This window comes from Podarcis tiliguerta, assembly GCF_965153285.1.
Source record: "Podarcis tiliguerta genome assembly, chromosome: 6".
Lineage (NCBI taxonomy): Eukaryota > Metazoa > Chordata > Lepidosauria > Squamata > Lacertidae > Podarcis > Podarcis tiliguerta.
The window spans coordinates 7,979,143-7,996,718 of record NC_139539.1 but is presented as its reverse complement, the minus strand read 5'-3'; the positions used below and the strand labels follow the sequence as shown (position 1 = coordinate 7,996,718).

The following is a 17,576-nucleotide window of genomic DNA, read 5'->3' as shown; positions in this document are numbered from 1 at the left end:
CGTTGATGTGATGCACTTCTGCAGCTGTCACAAACCACTTGCTCCGAAAATGGCATTTTAGCCGAATGAGTGGATGGAATTTGCTGCCCGACATCTTAATCCAATTCCCGGCTCATGGATGAAAAGTCTTTGTTTCATCAGGGCCTTGGCAAACCCTGACCTCCTTAACTCCTTCTTTTCTTATTATTGGAGGTTTAATGGATCACATCTTTAAGGGAGGGGAGGGAGAACGGAAAGGGGGGGTGAGTTCCTTCGGCTTTCCTGTAGACGGAAGCAAACTGGACAGCTTCTTTTGTTAAAAGTCAAACTGATGCTTGGATGATTGGCGCTAGATGAGCATGTCCATTTTGGTTTCTCCTAGTTTCTAATTTTTCCACAATTACTATTGCCCCATTTCTTCATCAGTTTGCTAATTCCCCAATCAAAATTGTCACCAAGCAGTTTTGTGCCTATTTCTTTAAATATATACATTTCTACAAGCAATCCCCCCAATATAACATAGGTCGCACATTGCTGTTAACACCTTCCCCCCAAATTTCATTTTCATGCACACTTTTTGGCTGAATAATTTTATTGTGAAATTCAGAGATGTGTAAATTTTGAAGGCTGGCTGTATTTCAAACATATGCAAACCTATTGAGACCAGCCTTTGCACTTGCTTTTCAATCCTTACCAAAAAAGGGGGGGTGGAATTCTGACACATTGTCTACTAGGCTTTAAGCAATTGGTGAAATATTTTCAACAGTGTACCCCCCAGCCCCGGATTTAGGTTCGATGAGGCCCTCAGCTACTGAAGGTAATGGGGCCCTTTATGTTTCCAGCTGTCCATTGTCAACAACAAATTGTCGCTGGTTTTTGTGTTGAATATATGCTATATGGTAATTTACGGACCTAATAGGTATCTAAAGCCAATTGCATATAACAAATAGGAGCCTACACAACACAAAATGCTGTTGCTGTATGTAGGTTTTATTTTATTTGTTTTTTATCTTATATTTTGGAAATGTGCATCCAGTTTTGTTTTCCTTTAAATTTTTGGGAGGCCCCCAAGAGAGTGGGGCCCTAAGCTACAGCTTGTTTACCTTATACGTAAATCTGGGACTGCCCCCCCCAAAAAAATAGATTACATAAGGGTGTATTTAAATATATATGATGCCCTGGACCACAATGGTTTCATGCATGGAGCAGGATTTTGCAAATTTACCTCATTTACAACCCTGCCAAGAGCCCCTTTTTTGGAAACCAACAGCAGTTGCATACGAATGAATGTGCTTTGAATGGAGATGTCCACCGCAAAGGGTCTTTTCTTGCACAAGGATTGGCCAGAGCCCATGTTGCAGCATGTCAGAGTGCCATCATGGCCAGGGGAACATGTGAGAGTAGAGAAGCAGGAGGGGAGGGGCACTTAACCCTTTCCCCACCGGTCATTTCATTACTTCAAACTGTCCTCTCCAAAAAACATGCCATTTTCTCAGTCAGGATTTTAGATGCCTGTTTCTCCTCAGTTAAAACCACACAAGAGCAGTGCTGGATTTACGTATAAGCTAAACAAGCTGTAGCTTAGGGCCCCACTCTCTTGGGGGGCCCCAAAAAAATTAAAGGAAAAAACAACTGGATGTACATTTCCAAAATAGAAGATAAACATATAAAATAAACCTACATACAGCAACAGTGTTTTGTGTTGTGTAGGCTCCTATGATATAAGTAATGGGCCCCGCCTGTTAGCCTGTTCCCTAAAATATCACTGGTAATTATTTCACTATTAATATACCGTATTTTTTGCTCTATAAGACTCACTTTTTCCCTCCTAAAAAGTAAGGGAAAATGTGTGTGCGTCTTATGGAGTGAATGCAGGCTGCACAGCTATCCTGGAAGCCAGAACAGCAAGAGGGATTGCTGATTTCACTGCGCAGCGATCCCTCTTGCTGTTCTGGCTTCTGAGATTCATAATATTTTTTTTCTTGTTTTCCTCCTCCAAAAACTAGGTGCGTCTTGTGGTCTGGTGCGTCTTATAGAGCGAAAAATATGGTAATTCTTCTTAAATGTATTTCAGTTCAACAATTACTTTGATAAAATATATAGTTTGTTGTGTGCAAATGGCTTTAGATACCTATTAGGTCCATAAATTACCATATAGCATATATTCAACACAAAAAACAGCGACAATTTGTTGTTGACAAAGGACAGCTGGACATATAAAGGGCCCCATTACCTTCAGTAGCTGAGGGCCTCATCAAACCTAAACCCGGCCCTGCACAAGAGTCAAAGCCACTTGGAAGACAGTTTGACATGGAGAAATAGCAGTTCGTTGGGGAAAGGGTTAAGCACCACCTCTTTCTCCTCTTGACCCCTCTCCAGTTCCATCTCTTCTCAAGATACAGCTTTTTCCTTTCCAAATGGACTAGCTGGCTTCCTATGCACTCAAATGTATTTATCGTTCTCAACATTAATATTAATTGAACTTATTAGTTGCAAGTAGTCTCCAAGCAGCTTACAATTATTTCATGAGCATAAGCATAAATAAGAAAATATATTATCATAAAATATATAACAGATCCCCTTTTTTAAAAAAAAATCCATAAACAATAAAGCAGCAGCGAGAGCTTTGATGGCAACAAATTGTCGGTGACAAATAACAAACGTTATTATAGTCCATAAAATGCCCGGGAAATGAGGCAACGTGCCAAAAAGGTGTTAGTGAATTGCCTTTCATGCTGGGCTGGTCCACCCATGGGCACCAAATCTGCCTTGCTACCTCTGCGAGTGATGGAGAAGGAGTGTCAGCTTTGGTGCCAATTTCCAGCAAGAACTTGCCCAAATGGCCCAAAGGACTTTCAGCTGAACAGTGGGAGTTTCCCACTAGCGGAAGAGTTTCTTTGGATGCTAACCATGGCATGGAACCTTGGATCAGACTGTGACCCAGTAGGGAGCTGCAAGCCACCTACTGAAGACCAAGGAACTAGACCAGGGACAGGCAATGCCATGCGTTGCTGATGTACTCCAACGCCCACCATCCCTGGTTGCTTGTGAGGCTTGACTACCACAATGACCTCAGGATTCTAGATGCCTCCCAGGGCTGGGAACCCGGAGGTGTTTTTATTAAAGGAACTCTACCTAAGCTGAACCCTCTGGCAGATGTTATGGCATCATTTCTGCCGATGTCTACAATGTGGCAGCATATGAATAAAATATACTGCAAATACATTTCTGCAACAGCTCAAGCCAACCCTGATGACATCTTCTTTGGCATTCTGAAGTCACTAAAGCACTATCTGCTGATAGAATTGCATTGGCCGTTCCAAGGTCTTTGGTGAAGAAACCTGATGTGCACTTTCAGCTGTATCCTGAAGGAGTGTCTCCAACCCCATCGTCCCCTACTGAGGTCCAGCTCCAAAGGCCTTCTAGGCAGTGGTGCCCTCCCTGTGGAATGTCCTCCCATCAGATGTCCAAGAGATAAACAACTATTTGACTTTTAGACATCTGAAGACATCTGAAGGCAGCCCTGTAGCGGGAGGTTTTTAATGTTTGATGGTTTATGATGTTTTTATTTGTGCTGGAAGCCACCCAAAGCAGCCAGGAAAACCTAGCCAGATGGGTGGGGTATAAATAATAGAATTATTTTTATTATTATTATTTATTTCCTCCTTGGACTGTGCCACAAACGGGGATGTGCCTTTCTTCTTCGTATGCTTGTCTAGGTTTAAAAGAAGAAAGAAACCTTCACCAATTATTAAGCATGAGGACATCAGTAAGAGAAGTTTGTTGTTGTTGTTGTTTAGTCGTTCAGTCGTGTCCGACTCTTCGTGACCCCATGGACCAGAGCACGCCAGGCACTCCTGTCTTCCACTGCCACCCGCAATTTGGTCAGATTGATGTTTGTAGCTTCGAGAACACTGTCTAACCATCTTGTCCTCTGTCGTCCCCTTCTCCTTGTGCCCTCCATCTTTCCCAACATCAGGGTCTTTTCCAGTGAGTCTTCTCTTCTCATGAGGTGGCCAAAGTATTGGAGCCTCAGCTTCACGATCTGTCCTTCCAGTGAGCACTCAGGGCTGATTTCCTTAAGAATGGATGCGTTTGATCTTCTTGCAGTCCATTGGACTCTCAAGAGTCTCCTCCAGCACCATAATTCAAAAGCGTCAATTCTTCGGCGATCCGCCTTCTTCATGGTCCAGCTCTCACTTCCATACATCACTAACATTAGTGATGTAAGAGAATGTAATGTAATGTAAGAGAACATTACATTAGTGATGTAAGAGAAGTTAGGACAGAACAATCTGGCTAGTTTGCAGTGGAGAGAGGGTTGACTCTTACAGTGGAAGTAGAACTTGTCATCATGACTAGCAGCCATCAATAGCCTTACCCTCCACGAATTTCTCTTTTAAGACCAAACAAGTTGGTGACTATCGCTGCTTCTTGTGAGAGACGATTGTATAGTTTAACTATGAGCTGTGTCCCGAGTCCACCCGGAATGCTGAACTCGGTTCTAGGCTCCATTAATCCGTGAGTATCATTTTGAATTTGTAATATGCGCCTCTTAAAAATTGAAAGCTCTATTGGGTTTGTTTCTTTGTTTTGAGACTGACAGCTGCAGCTAAAATAGTAAACAGACCTACAGGCATGTAAATGGCAAGGGGATCATTAGTAAATAAGGCTGTTTACCCTCCGAGGGTTGTTGCACCAGGTTGAGGTTCATCTACCAGTATTTGACAGGACGGCATATACCGTGGTGTCAGGCTGATGGGAGTGATCAAAGTTGCAACAGCTGGAAGAGTTTTCAGCAAAAAGGGCTTATTGCACTTAAATCAAGAGAGGATAGAATTACAGAATGATAGACTCAGAGTTGGGTCCAGAGTTGGCAAAACCTATTGGTGTTTCGCAACTTTCTGACTAGTTGCAGGACCTTAGCCAGACCTAGCAGAGTAAACGCAGAATCCACGGAAGCAATTGGCGACTTGGCTGCAGACAGGAGAGACAAAGCAGGAACCAGGAACTTGTAAGGTAAGGTAAAGGTACCCCTGCCCGTACGGGCCAGTCTTGACAGACTCTAGGGTTGTGCGCCCATCTCACTCAAGAGGCCGGGGGCCAGCGCTGTCCGGAGACACTTCCGGGTCACGTGGCCAGCGTGACATCGCTGCTCTGGCGAGCCAGAGCCGCACACGGAAACGCCGTTTACCTTCCCGCTAGTAAGCGGTCCCTATTTATCTACTTGCACCCGGGAGTGCTTTTGAACTGCTAGGTTGGCAGGCGCTGGGACCGAACAGTGGGAGCGCACCCCACCACGGGGATTCGAACCGCCGGCCTTGCGATCAGCAAGCCCTAGGCGCTGAGGCTTTAACCCACAGCGCCACCCACGTCCCTACACAGGAACTTGTAGTTAGGTGTTTATTATATACAGTGGACTATTTACAGGAACAGAACAGAACATGCATCTTTAGCTAGCTCTCTCATACACGACTCACAGCTCCTACCCTGACACAGAACTCTGAACCATGAACTCTGAACTAACGCATTCCAACCATTAATTATCACTCCTTTGAGAGAGCTTGACCAATCAGGGAGCGGTCTCCATGTCTCTGTTATCTCCAGGCGGACATACTCCTTCAGATTGCCCTCTGGCTGTCTGCCAAACCTTAATTGACTCTGTGTGAGTAGCTGCACGTACACAGTTTCCCAACATCTCAACTAAAGCATCCATGACAGACAGCTATCCAACCTCCAAGGAAGGAGAGTCCATAACCTCCCAAGGAAGTCCGTTCCTCTGCCGAACAGCACTACCTGATGTTTAGTCAGAATCTCCTCTCTTGTAACTTGAAGCCACTGGTTCGAGTCCTACCCTCCAGAGAAGGAGAAAACAAGCTTGCTCCATCTTCCATGTGACAGCCTTTGAGATCTTTGAAGATGGCTATCATATTTCCTCTCAGTCTCCTCTTTTCCCGGCTACGTTATCCCTTATCCCTTGAAACTGGAAAAAATATGGGGGTGGGGGTGGGAGAGAAGCAACTTTGCTATGACTCAAAATCCTAGTGGTAAGTAGATCGGTATGCACAATTTTCCATGTTGTATTCTGCACCTAGAGTAGCTTCAGAAACTACTAGAAATGGAATGAAATTGCTCTCCCCAGTTCTCCTCTATGGTGGTGTAGTTAACATAGTGCCCTCTAGGTACTGCTTGACTCCAATTCCCATCACCCCCAGTCAGCAAAGGCTAAGGATGACAAGACTTGCAGCTCCATTTTTCACAGCGCCCTCTGCTGGATGGAGGACTTATTTCTTTGTGTGTTTCTGAATGGCCGCACACTCCAACATAAAATCAAGGGTTAGAATGTTAGATGTACTATCTCAGGCATAGGCACACTCCAGCCCTCCAGATGTTTTGGGACTACAATTCCCATCATCTCTTACCACTGGTCCAGTTAGCTAGGGATGATGGGAATTGTAGTCCCAAACATCTGGAGAGCTGGAGTTTGCCTATGCCTGTACTATCTTATGAGAAGAATAGTTGACTGTGTAAGCATGCAGATCTCAAATATTTCAAACACTTACGCTAGCTGATCACCTTGAAGGTTCCTATGATCCAAATGCATGAACCCCACCTTAGAAACATTGCTGTTCAGATCAAAGCATTCTGCCAGCTTTTGAGAGCTCATCAGTTTACACCCTCATTCCCTTGATCTCTCTTCTCAATCTGCTGCCTTAATTGGTGTTATTCTAATAGGATTGCTTTACTGCATGTTTTAATTAATGGGTATTTGTATTTTAATCTTTGTTTTATTCTTTTTAAAAACTGCTTCAAAACTTAATTTGGAATTAAGTGGCAAATTATTTAATAAACAACCACCATCATATAAAACCTCTCAAGGCCAACATGTTGGCTGCCCCTGCTCAATAGATTCTGATGTCAAATATTTCGTTTCATTCCTCGGTCAAAGTTGCGGGCAGGTTGAGATGGAAAAGTTCTACTGTAGCTCAGATTTTCCTTTGAAGTCAACATTGCAAGCCACTGAGATTCACATCTCTTATCTGGGAAATGCAAAATTCAGCACCATTACCGTTGATTATTCACAAAATGTTTGATACTACTCTTTGGCTCTTAGTGATATTTGGATCCAGTGTCGGATATTAGACAGTTGATATCTGATAGCAATTTCCAGAGGGGTCTTCATATGTTTCTGTGAAAGCAGCAATGGCTATCATAACAGATTGATAGTGACATAAGCTTTCATAAACTGGATAGAATCAAGTTCCTTAGAGGCTCAAAGTATCCTCAGCTGGCGGGGGGGCATATATATTTGCGAGGTGGAGGTTTGTAAACCTTGGGATCAAATGGCAATCAAATCGGGAGGGAAACATACGTTTCATGCACAGCCGCAATTCTACGTACAGCTGAAGTTAAACTTAGTGACCTGTGACAACAGCAGCATTTGACAGTGATTTAACACCACCATTCTAACAATGCTAAGTTAGGCATCAGGTCTCTCCCCAGAGTACACCCTCTTATCTGTGACAGAAGCTGGCTCATTTATACAGTCTGTATCACAGAATAGCCGTGGTTTCTCAGTGGGGAGCGAGAAGCACTATATACATGATCAGAAGATCATTCCCCTATTGCTTCATGTAATCTCAGGCTGCATCATAGCGCTAAATCAGGTTGTGGAGCAAAGCTTTGCCTTTGCACTTTGTGGTCTGTTAAGCATCAACTTGTTCTATCTCTCTGTTATTCTCTTGGAACATAAATTGAGTTCTTGTCTAGGCAAGAAACCCAGTCTGATATCTTTGCACCCCGGTGTGGTCTGACTGGATTGCGGGAGGCTATTAAATCACACAGTGGTCCATGTCTTGCAAGATGCCTGAATTGCCAGAACGAAAAACAAAGTGGCGGTTGAGAGATGGAGTGAACAAAATGGAAGGGATGCAGAGCACCTGCTTTGCATACACAAGGCCCAACACTCAGTTTCCAGCATCTCCAGGTCCCTTGCGTGAATCACTGGAGAGCAACTGCCAGTTAGCATACCCTCCAAATTATTATAATCACAATTCAGGGCATTGCCCACCACCATGCGCACCCACCACTGCCTCCCACCACCACTGCCATCTTTGTTGTTGTTGTTTATTCGTTTAGTCGTGTCCGACCCCATGGACCAGAGCACACCAGGCACTCCTGTCTTCCACTGCCTCCCGCAGTTTGGTCAAACTCATGCTGGTAGCTTCGCGAACACCATCCAACCATCTCGTCCTCTGTCGTCCCCTTCTTCTTGTGCCCTCCACCCTTCCCTGCATCAGGGTCTTTTCCAGGGAGTCTTCTCTTCTCATGAGGTGGCCAAAGTCTTGGAGCCTCAGCTTCAGGATCTGTCCTTCCAGTGAGCACTCAGGGCTGATTTCCTTCAGAATGGCTAGGTTTGATCTTCTTGCAGTCCATGGGACTCTCAAGAGTCTCCTCCAGCACCATAATTCAAAAGCATCAATTCTTCAGCGATCAGCCTTCTTTATGGTCTAGCTCTCACTTCCATACATCACTACTGGGAAAACCATAGCTTTTTCTATACGGACCTTTGTTGGCAAGGTGATGTCTCTGCTTTTTAAGATGCTGTCTAGGTTTGTCATCGCTTTTCTCCCAAGAAGCAGGCGTCTTTTAATTTCGTGACTGCTGTCACCATCTGCAGTGATCATGGAGCCCAAGAAAGTAAAATCTCTCACTGCCTCCATTTCTTCCCCTTCTATTTGCCAGGAGGTGATGGGACACCCTTGCTCTTTATCTGCCAGCACATCCTCCCCCTCTGGCGCAGCTTGACCAGTGCAGTCAGACCTTCTCCCTTGGCGCACACCATGTGAGCAGGCCTTCTTGGTGCTCCTTGGCCAATGCAGAGCGGACCTGGCTCCTAGTTTCCTCATCTCTGTGCTTCACCACCATTGCTCTGCTACCAGCCCATCAAGTCAGTGTTTTTTTCTGCTCCCGATGTCCACGCTGATTAGAGGAGAGTGAGGCTTCTGCCAACAGCCCCTGCTAAAATTATCAAGACACTGGGAAGAGGGAAAGTCTCAGTAGCAGCTGCCCAAGAGAGGATGCATGGATCCCGGGACATTCTGGGATTCAATCAGAAGCCAGGGGGCCTTCTTTACATTTGTGATGTCCTGATAAAAATGGGGCACTTGGGCCGTATGAGTCTGTGTAGACCATATTGACTCAGCTGCCTAAGTTCCTATGATTAACCAAACAAACCCCTGTGTTGCAAAGAGAACGTCAGCAATGTCTAGGCAACACGATGACCATGTACATACGCAATAGACAATCTTTATAGAATTCCTTCAAACCATAACAAGTACAAAATGAAATCTTTAGTCTCAACATCTCTGAAAATCTTTAAATGAAGCGAGGTACCAGACTTTGTACGATGAAAGACAGGCTGTGAAGCTTTGTGTATGATGTCCAACACTGAACAGTGATTCCGGATATAGACTACTGTTTCGTAGAATTCTTTGTCAGCGTGGTGGGAGGATATAGAATTGCTTCATAAACCGAAAATAAAATTTTACAGATGATGACCTGCGTGACATATCACTTTACAAAAATTATAAACTATAATACAAACAGTAATGTACAAGAGTACATACCCCATCTTATTTTGAATGAATGTATGTAAATGAAAATATCAAATGCTGTGGAACAGTGCTTATGTAATAATGTAGTCACTGCTACTAACAATATTTTTTGAAAAACATATAAAGCCAACTCCAGGTGGTGCTAATAACAAGGAGGTTGAGTTTAAAGGTACGGTGCAAAGTAACAATACAAATACAAGGAGATTGGGATTAAAAGAGCAGTACAAAGTTACAGACAAAATACAGCTTGGCTTTCATCGTACAAAGTCTGGTACCTCACTTCATTTAAAGATTTTCAGAGACTTTGAGACTAAAGATTTCATTTTGTGCTTGTTATGGTTTGAAGGAATTCTATAAAGATTGTCTATTGTGTGTGTACATGGTCATCATGTTGCCTAGACATTGCTAAGTTTCTATGATGGCATTAGGGCTGCCATCTTGGATTCTTCTACAACAATGCACAGCAAGCACGAAGATGGCGATGCTTATGTAGAAAACAGTCTTTGTAGAAAATAGTCTTGTTTTTTAACATGCCCAGCAGGAGACGACCAACGCAGAGCCAAGAATCCAATCCAAGATGGCTGTCCTCATATTTGCATATTCATTAGAAGAGAATGGCTGAGGCAGGGATGTGGAGTTCAACACAGCTGCCTGCTATAATTTCTGCATTGTTCATAGCAAATGACGTCAAACCAGGAAGTCACGCTCTGCCAAGATTAAATCACCGCAGCCAAGAATTTAAAGAAACAGTGGAGACTGCCGGGTAATTTATGCTATGCTAATTTATCACCACTAGTTGGTTACTGAGTCGCTCTAAATTTATCTTGCATATATAGAAATGTGGCAAATGTTAAGCCTTTCAGGGCCTAAAATGATTTACACCCCCCTCCCCCGCTCTTCCTTTCCTGAATTCATGCCTGTGTGTGCACAGTGGTACACGTTGGTCCTTCAAATTTCAACCATGCCCTGTGCAATGTCACAATTTGCCCCATGACTCTCACCTTCCATTCTGTGTGTGCACTACGTCATAGCTGCAACAATGCTCTCTTGGCTCAGCACCCAGTGCAGGGGAACTGGCCTAAATATGCCCTAAATCCACCTCTGCTACGTGTATCCATTTGCTCCCCACAATGGGAGCACTAGGACCCAAACACTAGGCCACTCTCAGTCACCAGTCTAGCTGCCGCATTCTGGATTAATTGCAGTTTCCAGGTCACCTTCAAAGGTAGCCCCACGTAGAGCACGTTGCAGTAGTCTAAGCGGGAGATAACTAGAGCATGCACCACTCTGCCGAGACAGTCCGTTGGCAGGTAGGATCTCAGCCTGCGTACCAGATGCAGCTGATAAACAGCCGCCCTGGACACAGAATTAACCTGCGCCTCCATGGACAGCTGTGAGTCCAAAATGACCCCCAGGCTGCACACCTAGTCCTTCAGGGGCACAGTTACCCCATTCAGGACCAGGGAGTCCCCCACACCCGCCCACCCCCTGTCCCCCCAATACAGTACTTCTGTCTTGTCAGGATTCAACCTCAGTCTGTTAGCCACCATCCATCCTCCAACCGCCTCCAGGCACTCACACAGGCCCTTCACTGCCTTCACAGGTTCTGATTTAAAAGAGAGGTAGAATGTTTATGAAATTGTCCCCTGAACAACTTCTTCCCTGATTTTGAGGCTCTCTGCCCTCAATCCTATGCCCCACAGAACTCAATGGAATTTTGGAACAGGGCACTTGTAGGGTTGTGCTGTGCTTTATTTGCAGAGCATCACCACTCAGCTACTCTTACTTGCAAATAAATAATAAATAAAAATCAGAAATTTTATGTGGACCATTGTGCATATTTAGTTGCTTCTCACAGCTTCCAATTCCACTTGCTTCGTGTTTTGTTTTTGCATGCCTTTTGCTGAAACACAGCACAAAACAGAATATGATTGTGTACATGAATCCTTATTAATGTTCCTTTTTTTGTGCTGTGTTACCATCAGTGAACACATGCTGTCACGGGAAACCGCCAGAAACTCTGTGTGCACCAGATCTGCAAGCAACATTAGAAATTCACCACGTTAAATCAGCACGATGGTGGAACAAACACAGAGAATGACAACAGAATAAAAGAACAGGAGATTTGGGCATGTCTGTCCTGGAAACTCACACTTTGCAAAAAGTCAGCTTCCCTTAAACAGGAATCGACAAATACCCACCTGGCCAGCTGGACCCAGTGTGCGGTTTCGTGTGGGATAGAAATTCAGTCCAGTTTGTATCTTTATCTACCTAATTCAAACTTCTGAAACATTATATTGTTTGTGGAAGGGTGGTTATTGTTTTGTTTTTGTTCTAACTATTTATTTGTGCTTTTGCTTTGTATTTTTATCTTGCAAACAGCCCTGAGATGTTTAGATGAAAGGCAAAAGAAGAAGAAGCAGCTTTAAAATGTACACTTATTTGAATTTTGCAATGCAGTTTTTTTAAGGGTTCCAAAAATTATGGAAAGTGGGCATATCACTGCATGTTTCATGAAAATAACATACAAAAATGAAATGTTAGGGAACATTGCTTTCAAAAACTGTGCATAGCCACAACTATGCACAAAAATGCACAAAATGTGCATTTAAAAAAAATAAATGTGCTTTTCAAAATGCTGGTTGCCTTATTTTGAAGATCAAAAAAGACTTCTACTTTTAACTCTGGATCGCTATGACGACTCATCTTACATACCCATGAAAAAGAGGGAGTGTCCTGGAAAAGGAGGACATATGGCAACTCTACAAAAAGAAAAAGCAAATAGACATGAAATGAACTGAAGACGGGGGGGGGGGGTGAGAAACTGAATTTGACAGACCTGCCAGTCCGTTCAGGAAGCTATGTCAAGTGTTAGAATTCAAGCGGCGCCAGATATTTTGTGGGGAAACTAAATGAGTTTACCTCAGAGAGCACTCAATTTTTCCAGGCTATCTGAGAATATTCCGGGGATGGGGGCAGGGGGAGCTCAGGTTTTATCCAAGCCTTTGCAAAGTTTGAGAAAACTAAATGCAGCAGGATCATATCCCTATTATTCCTGCCAAGACAGAGGTTCTGTGAGTAAGTGGTTCATGGGCTGATCTCTTTTTAAAGGAGTTGGTGCATAGTTTGTGTGGGATGTGAAACACAGGAGCAGTCAAGTACAACATTCCTAGAGTGAACATGTTTACACATGGGGAGGGATGTTTGTCCAGTCAGCAGGTAAACTTCCTGTTTCCTTCTGGGCTGGGACAGACTTCCTCTGCATATGACTAGAGGTGGGCGTGGCCTCACCTGTGCAGGTAAGGAAAAAAGCACAGGGCAGGGCAGCCATCTCTCTCTCTTCGACAACATGCATCGAAGAAGCAACATCTGCTTAGCCAAAGATGCTCTCTTGGCCAAGAGAGGACAAAGGGACTGTCTCCTTATAAGACAGTTTTTAGGTGTTTGTTACTTTTCTAAGCTACGTCTGCCTTCTGAGATCCGATTGGGAACAGAATGTGAATAAACTCTTTTTATACTTTTATAGAAGACTGTGTCGTGTCTTATCTTTTATGAGGGAATAAGGGGGAAATACCAGAACAGTTATTATAGAGGCTTTAGCGAGCCTGAGCAAATGCATCCGCCGAGTTTAAAAAGGGGAATGTTACTCTGCTAAATTGTGAACTTGTTAACACAAGTTGGAAAGGCTATAATCAGACAATATATCCTCTCCTGCATCCCTGAACATTCCCACAGTTTGGGAGTGTTCCTGGTTCTACCAGGGAGCTTCATGGCCAATTGGGGATTCGAATCCCCGTCTGCCAGGCCCTAAGCCAACATTCTAAACGCCTCACCAGGGGTGCCAAGTATCGGGGGCAGAATGGGTTTCAGCCCCCTCTGAATATTTCTGGGCAGGGGGCTGAGACTCCCAATATTGAGGGGTCCACCGTCCCCCACCCCCCAGGCGAGCACTGGTCCACCAGGTGGAGGCAAGGGGTTCCCTGCCACCAATGGGCAAGAGCTGGCCCCTCCAGTGGGGGCAGAATGGGTCATGTGACACTGGGACCCCTCAATGTGGGGAGGGGGCTAGTCGGCACCCCTGCTCCTTACTGCACTGGCTGTCTTGAACTGGTTCCAGATTTTGCACCCAGTGAGGCTCCGATTCCTCTTTGCCTTGCTGCGACTGAACACACTATGAATCACCCCCCAGAATGTGTGAATTTCAGGATGACTCAGGCAACGGGGAAATGTTATTCATAGTAGGGAGGAAACAACACGATTCCTTTGAGAAGCAAAATGAAATGATGCAGAGGAATGTAATCTTTTCAAGGACTTTTCTTCACTATGCCTCTCACCTTCAATGGCAAAAAGTTGTTTTCCAACAGTGACAAAGGCATGACTGGAAATTATAGCTGCAGAAACACACACACACACACATGCCAACATTTTGTTATAAGAATGAAGCATATCAGTTTTGTTAGCCAGTGTCCCGATTAAGGGGCTTTGGTGATTAACTGCATCCTTCCAGAACAAATTTGTCTAAAGTGGTTTTTTGATGCTTTAAAGATAAATCTAATAATAATAATAATAATAATAATAATAATAATATCCCACCCATCTGGCTACACACAAGCAGTATTGCGATAACAGATGCACACACAGCACCAGTCACAGAATAGAATCATAGTGTTGGAAGAGACCACAAGCGCCATCGAATCCAACCCCCTGCCAAGCAGGAAACACCATCAGAGCACTCCTGACAATCTTTCTCCCTCCTCTATGTGCCATCCTTTTATATATTTGAACATGGCTATCATATCACCCCTTAACCTCCTCTTCTCCAGGCTAAACATGCCCAGCTCCCTTAGCCGTTCCTCATAAGGCATCGTTTCCAGGCCTTTGACCATTTTGGTTGCCCTCCTCTGGACACGTTCCAGTTTGTCAGTGTCCTTCTTGAACTGTGATGCCCAGAACTGGACACAGTACTCCAGGTGAGGTCTGACCAGAGCAGAATACAGTGGCACTATTACTTCATTCTGATTCCACCTGAATTAGTCAGGAAAAAACCTCTGCCTTTTTCTGTCTCAGCCAATCCATCATTCATTTCCGACGTCTTTTCTTTGTCTGTTGGTCAACGGTGACAATGTTCTGGGCCTGGATGTGCAAGTGAAATGGAGAACGCTAAATACTTTGCTATGAAAAGGGGAAGGCTCTGTACAACCCACCCAATGCAGAAAGAGGGATTTTTAAAAATAATATACTCTCTTGAAAATGGCTTCGACCATCTTCCTGTCAGGAGTTGAGCCTACACTCGAGTAGGACCCTGGCAGAGACACATGCCTGACTGGCATGTTCTCTCCCTCCTGGTCGATCATTCGGGAGCTTCAGAAGCTTTCTTCTGCCTGAACATCACAGCGACCGATGCCAACCGACATCGGCACACTTAGGGATCCGCAGAGTTTGTGCATCATGTGTGACAGATCTCAGCAACTCAGCATTTTGGCTAATCTACTTTATTTACATATAAACACACACAGAGCACTGCAACATGGCTCCTTCTCTCTCTAGCATCAGACAGCAAAGAGAAAGAACAAAGGACAATAGTCCCACTTCACGGAACACAGTAACACAAACATCCTGTCTCCATCACTTCCCACTCTGTGGAGTCAAAACATATCATGTCATGCTAAAAACAAAAACCCCATGGCTGCAATCATAGATCAGGAATGCTAACACTTCCAGTGCAAACAGTGGAGGAGAGGACAAATTGTGGGGAACTCAGTGTAGAGCAAATTAATCCCCTCCAGTCAGCCAATCAGCCTCAGAGTAGTGGCTCACAGGAGGGTATTGGTACTCAAGCACAAACTCCATCGCCACTTCAGATCTGCTTTTTAATCAGTGTGTGAGTTCAGAGTTAGCTAGTGGGGAGCAAAGGTACGGTTGCCTCTTGGAATCATTCCTCCACCTTTCAAGGGTTCCACAAATTATAATCTTGCTTTTTCCAGACACGTATCAGTCTCTTAGAAACCGACAAACAGCCTTAACTCAATCCAGCAAATCAAGACTGCCAGGGGACCGGTTAATACGTTTGTCATTTGGTTCCAGAAATATAATCTCACCAGAGCAGCAGCTTGATGACTTTGTGGTTTGTTTTTGAAACAGAAAAAAAAAATCAATCAATTGGAAAGTTTTGGGAAGAATGAGCATTCTAGCAACCTGGGAAACTGATTTATAGTGAGTCAGAATAGCACTCCACCTAGTTTAGTACTGTCTACAATTCGGGTTTTAGTTCATGGTGGGTTTAATTTTTTTTTTTTTTATGTTTTAAATGGCTTTTTAAAAACTACTTTACTGATAATGTTATTCTTTATTTTTTTAAAAAACAAACCCTGGCAGCTTTTGCTATTTTGCATTTTACAAAAGGAAAACCTTGTGGATCAGATCAGCCTGAAAGCTTGCCTCTTTGGCAGAGTCTGAGTATAGCATTCTTTGGTTGAAAGATGTCTAGGATGCTGAGGGTTTTTAAAAACAAAAACAAAACACAGTTTCCTGCACTCAATCAGAATCCACATCAACCACGTCAGACATTCAGCTTCCAAAAACATTCACAAACCAGAACACTTACTTCCGCGTTTGTGGTGTTCAGGAGTCAAAACGTTCAAGTCACAAGGCGTTCGAGAACCAAGGTATATTCTTTAATGAAAAATGAAAAGTATAAAATTACAGGTGCGCAGAGTAAAATAAGACACACACACACACACAAAGAAACCAGAAATAGTACGCATGCAGAGAACAAAACAGAACAACAACAACAAAAGATATTGTGTACATTACAAAAAAGGGGGGTTGTTATTGAAGTCAACCAGACTTTAACCTAATACAGTGGTACCTCAGGTTAAGAACTTAATTCGTTCTGGAGGTCCGTTCTTAACCTGAAACTGGTCTTAACCTGAGGTACCACTTTAGCTAATGGGGCCTCCCACTGCCACTGCGTGATTTCTGTTCTCATCCTGAAGCAAAGTTCTTAACCTGAGGTACTATTTCTGGGTTAGCGGAGTCCGTAACCTGAAGCGTCTGTAACCTGAAGCATCTGTAACCCGAGGTACCGCTGTATGGTATTTACAAAAATGAATTCCAAATATAACTTAAGCAGAGGGCCTTCTTGGTGGTGGCACCCTCCCTGTGGAATGCCCTCCCACCAGATGTCAAAGAGAACAACAATTACCAGACTTTTAGAAGGCATCTGAAGGCAGCCCTGTTTAGGGAAGCTTTTAATGTTTGATGTATCACAGTATTTTAATATTTTTTTGGAAGCTGCCCAGAGTGGCTGGGGAAGCCCATCCTGATGGGCAGGGTATAAATAATAAATGATGATGATGATGATGACTAAATCCACTTCTGGGGCCCCTACAGGATGAGGGGGTCTGAAACTTAAGCTTCATTAGTTTCATAATAGATCCGCCTCTGTGTTCGAATCCTGCTTGCGGGTTTCCCACAGCATTTGGTTAGCCAGTGCGAGAACAGGATGCTGGACTTGATGGGCCTTTGGCCTGATGTGGCAGGCTAGTCTTACGCTCTTACCAGCAACCCCAGAACTCTGTGTTCCCCAGAATACAGCATGATCCCTCCCTTTGCCTTGAATTCCTGTCTCCCCCCCTGCCTTGCCTTGCCTTGAATCCTGCCTGAACCTCTTCCCACCTTGCCTTACACCCCACTGGGGCCTTATGCTGATCAGCACGGAGCGAGAGTCCTTTTTCTCCCCCCACACAGAGACCATGGACAGAGGAGAGAAAGATGTGCAAAGCCCTGGCCCTCACCCCGAGCAGCCTGCTGGCACCAGCTCACTTTTGCACCAGATTAAGTTGCGTGAGCAGCCAAAGCTTAGCAGATAAATATAGCAGCTTCGCGGTCATGTAACTAACTTAATGCACTTCCAGAAACAAAGGCAGCTGTGACGTCAGCCAGTGGTCTCCTCAGAGTTCCCACTGCAGATGTTCCAGC

At 44.2% G+C, this 17,576-nt stretch overlaps 1 protein-coding gene and 1 long non-coding RNA gene across 3 annotated transcripts in view; one reads left to right on the top strand and one right to left on the bottom strand.

Annotated features, from left to right (window-relative positions):
• Nucleotides 1–10,353, top strand: part of LOC310680774 — a 45,676-nt gene extending 35,323 nt beyond the window's left edge. Inside the window, exon 3 of the long non-coding RNA XR_014512932.1 lies at nucleotides 10,138–10,353. This is a non-coding gene — a long non-coding RNA (uncharacterized lncRNA). The remainder of the gene's footprint in view (nucleotides 1–10,137) is intronic.
• Nucleotides 1–17,576, bottom strand: part of PTK6 (protein tyrosine kinase 6) — a 736,207-nt gene that overhangs the window by 376,807 nt on the left and 341,824 nt on the right. The gene's annotated exons all lie outside the window — the stretch shown is intronic.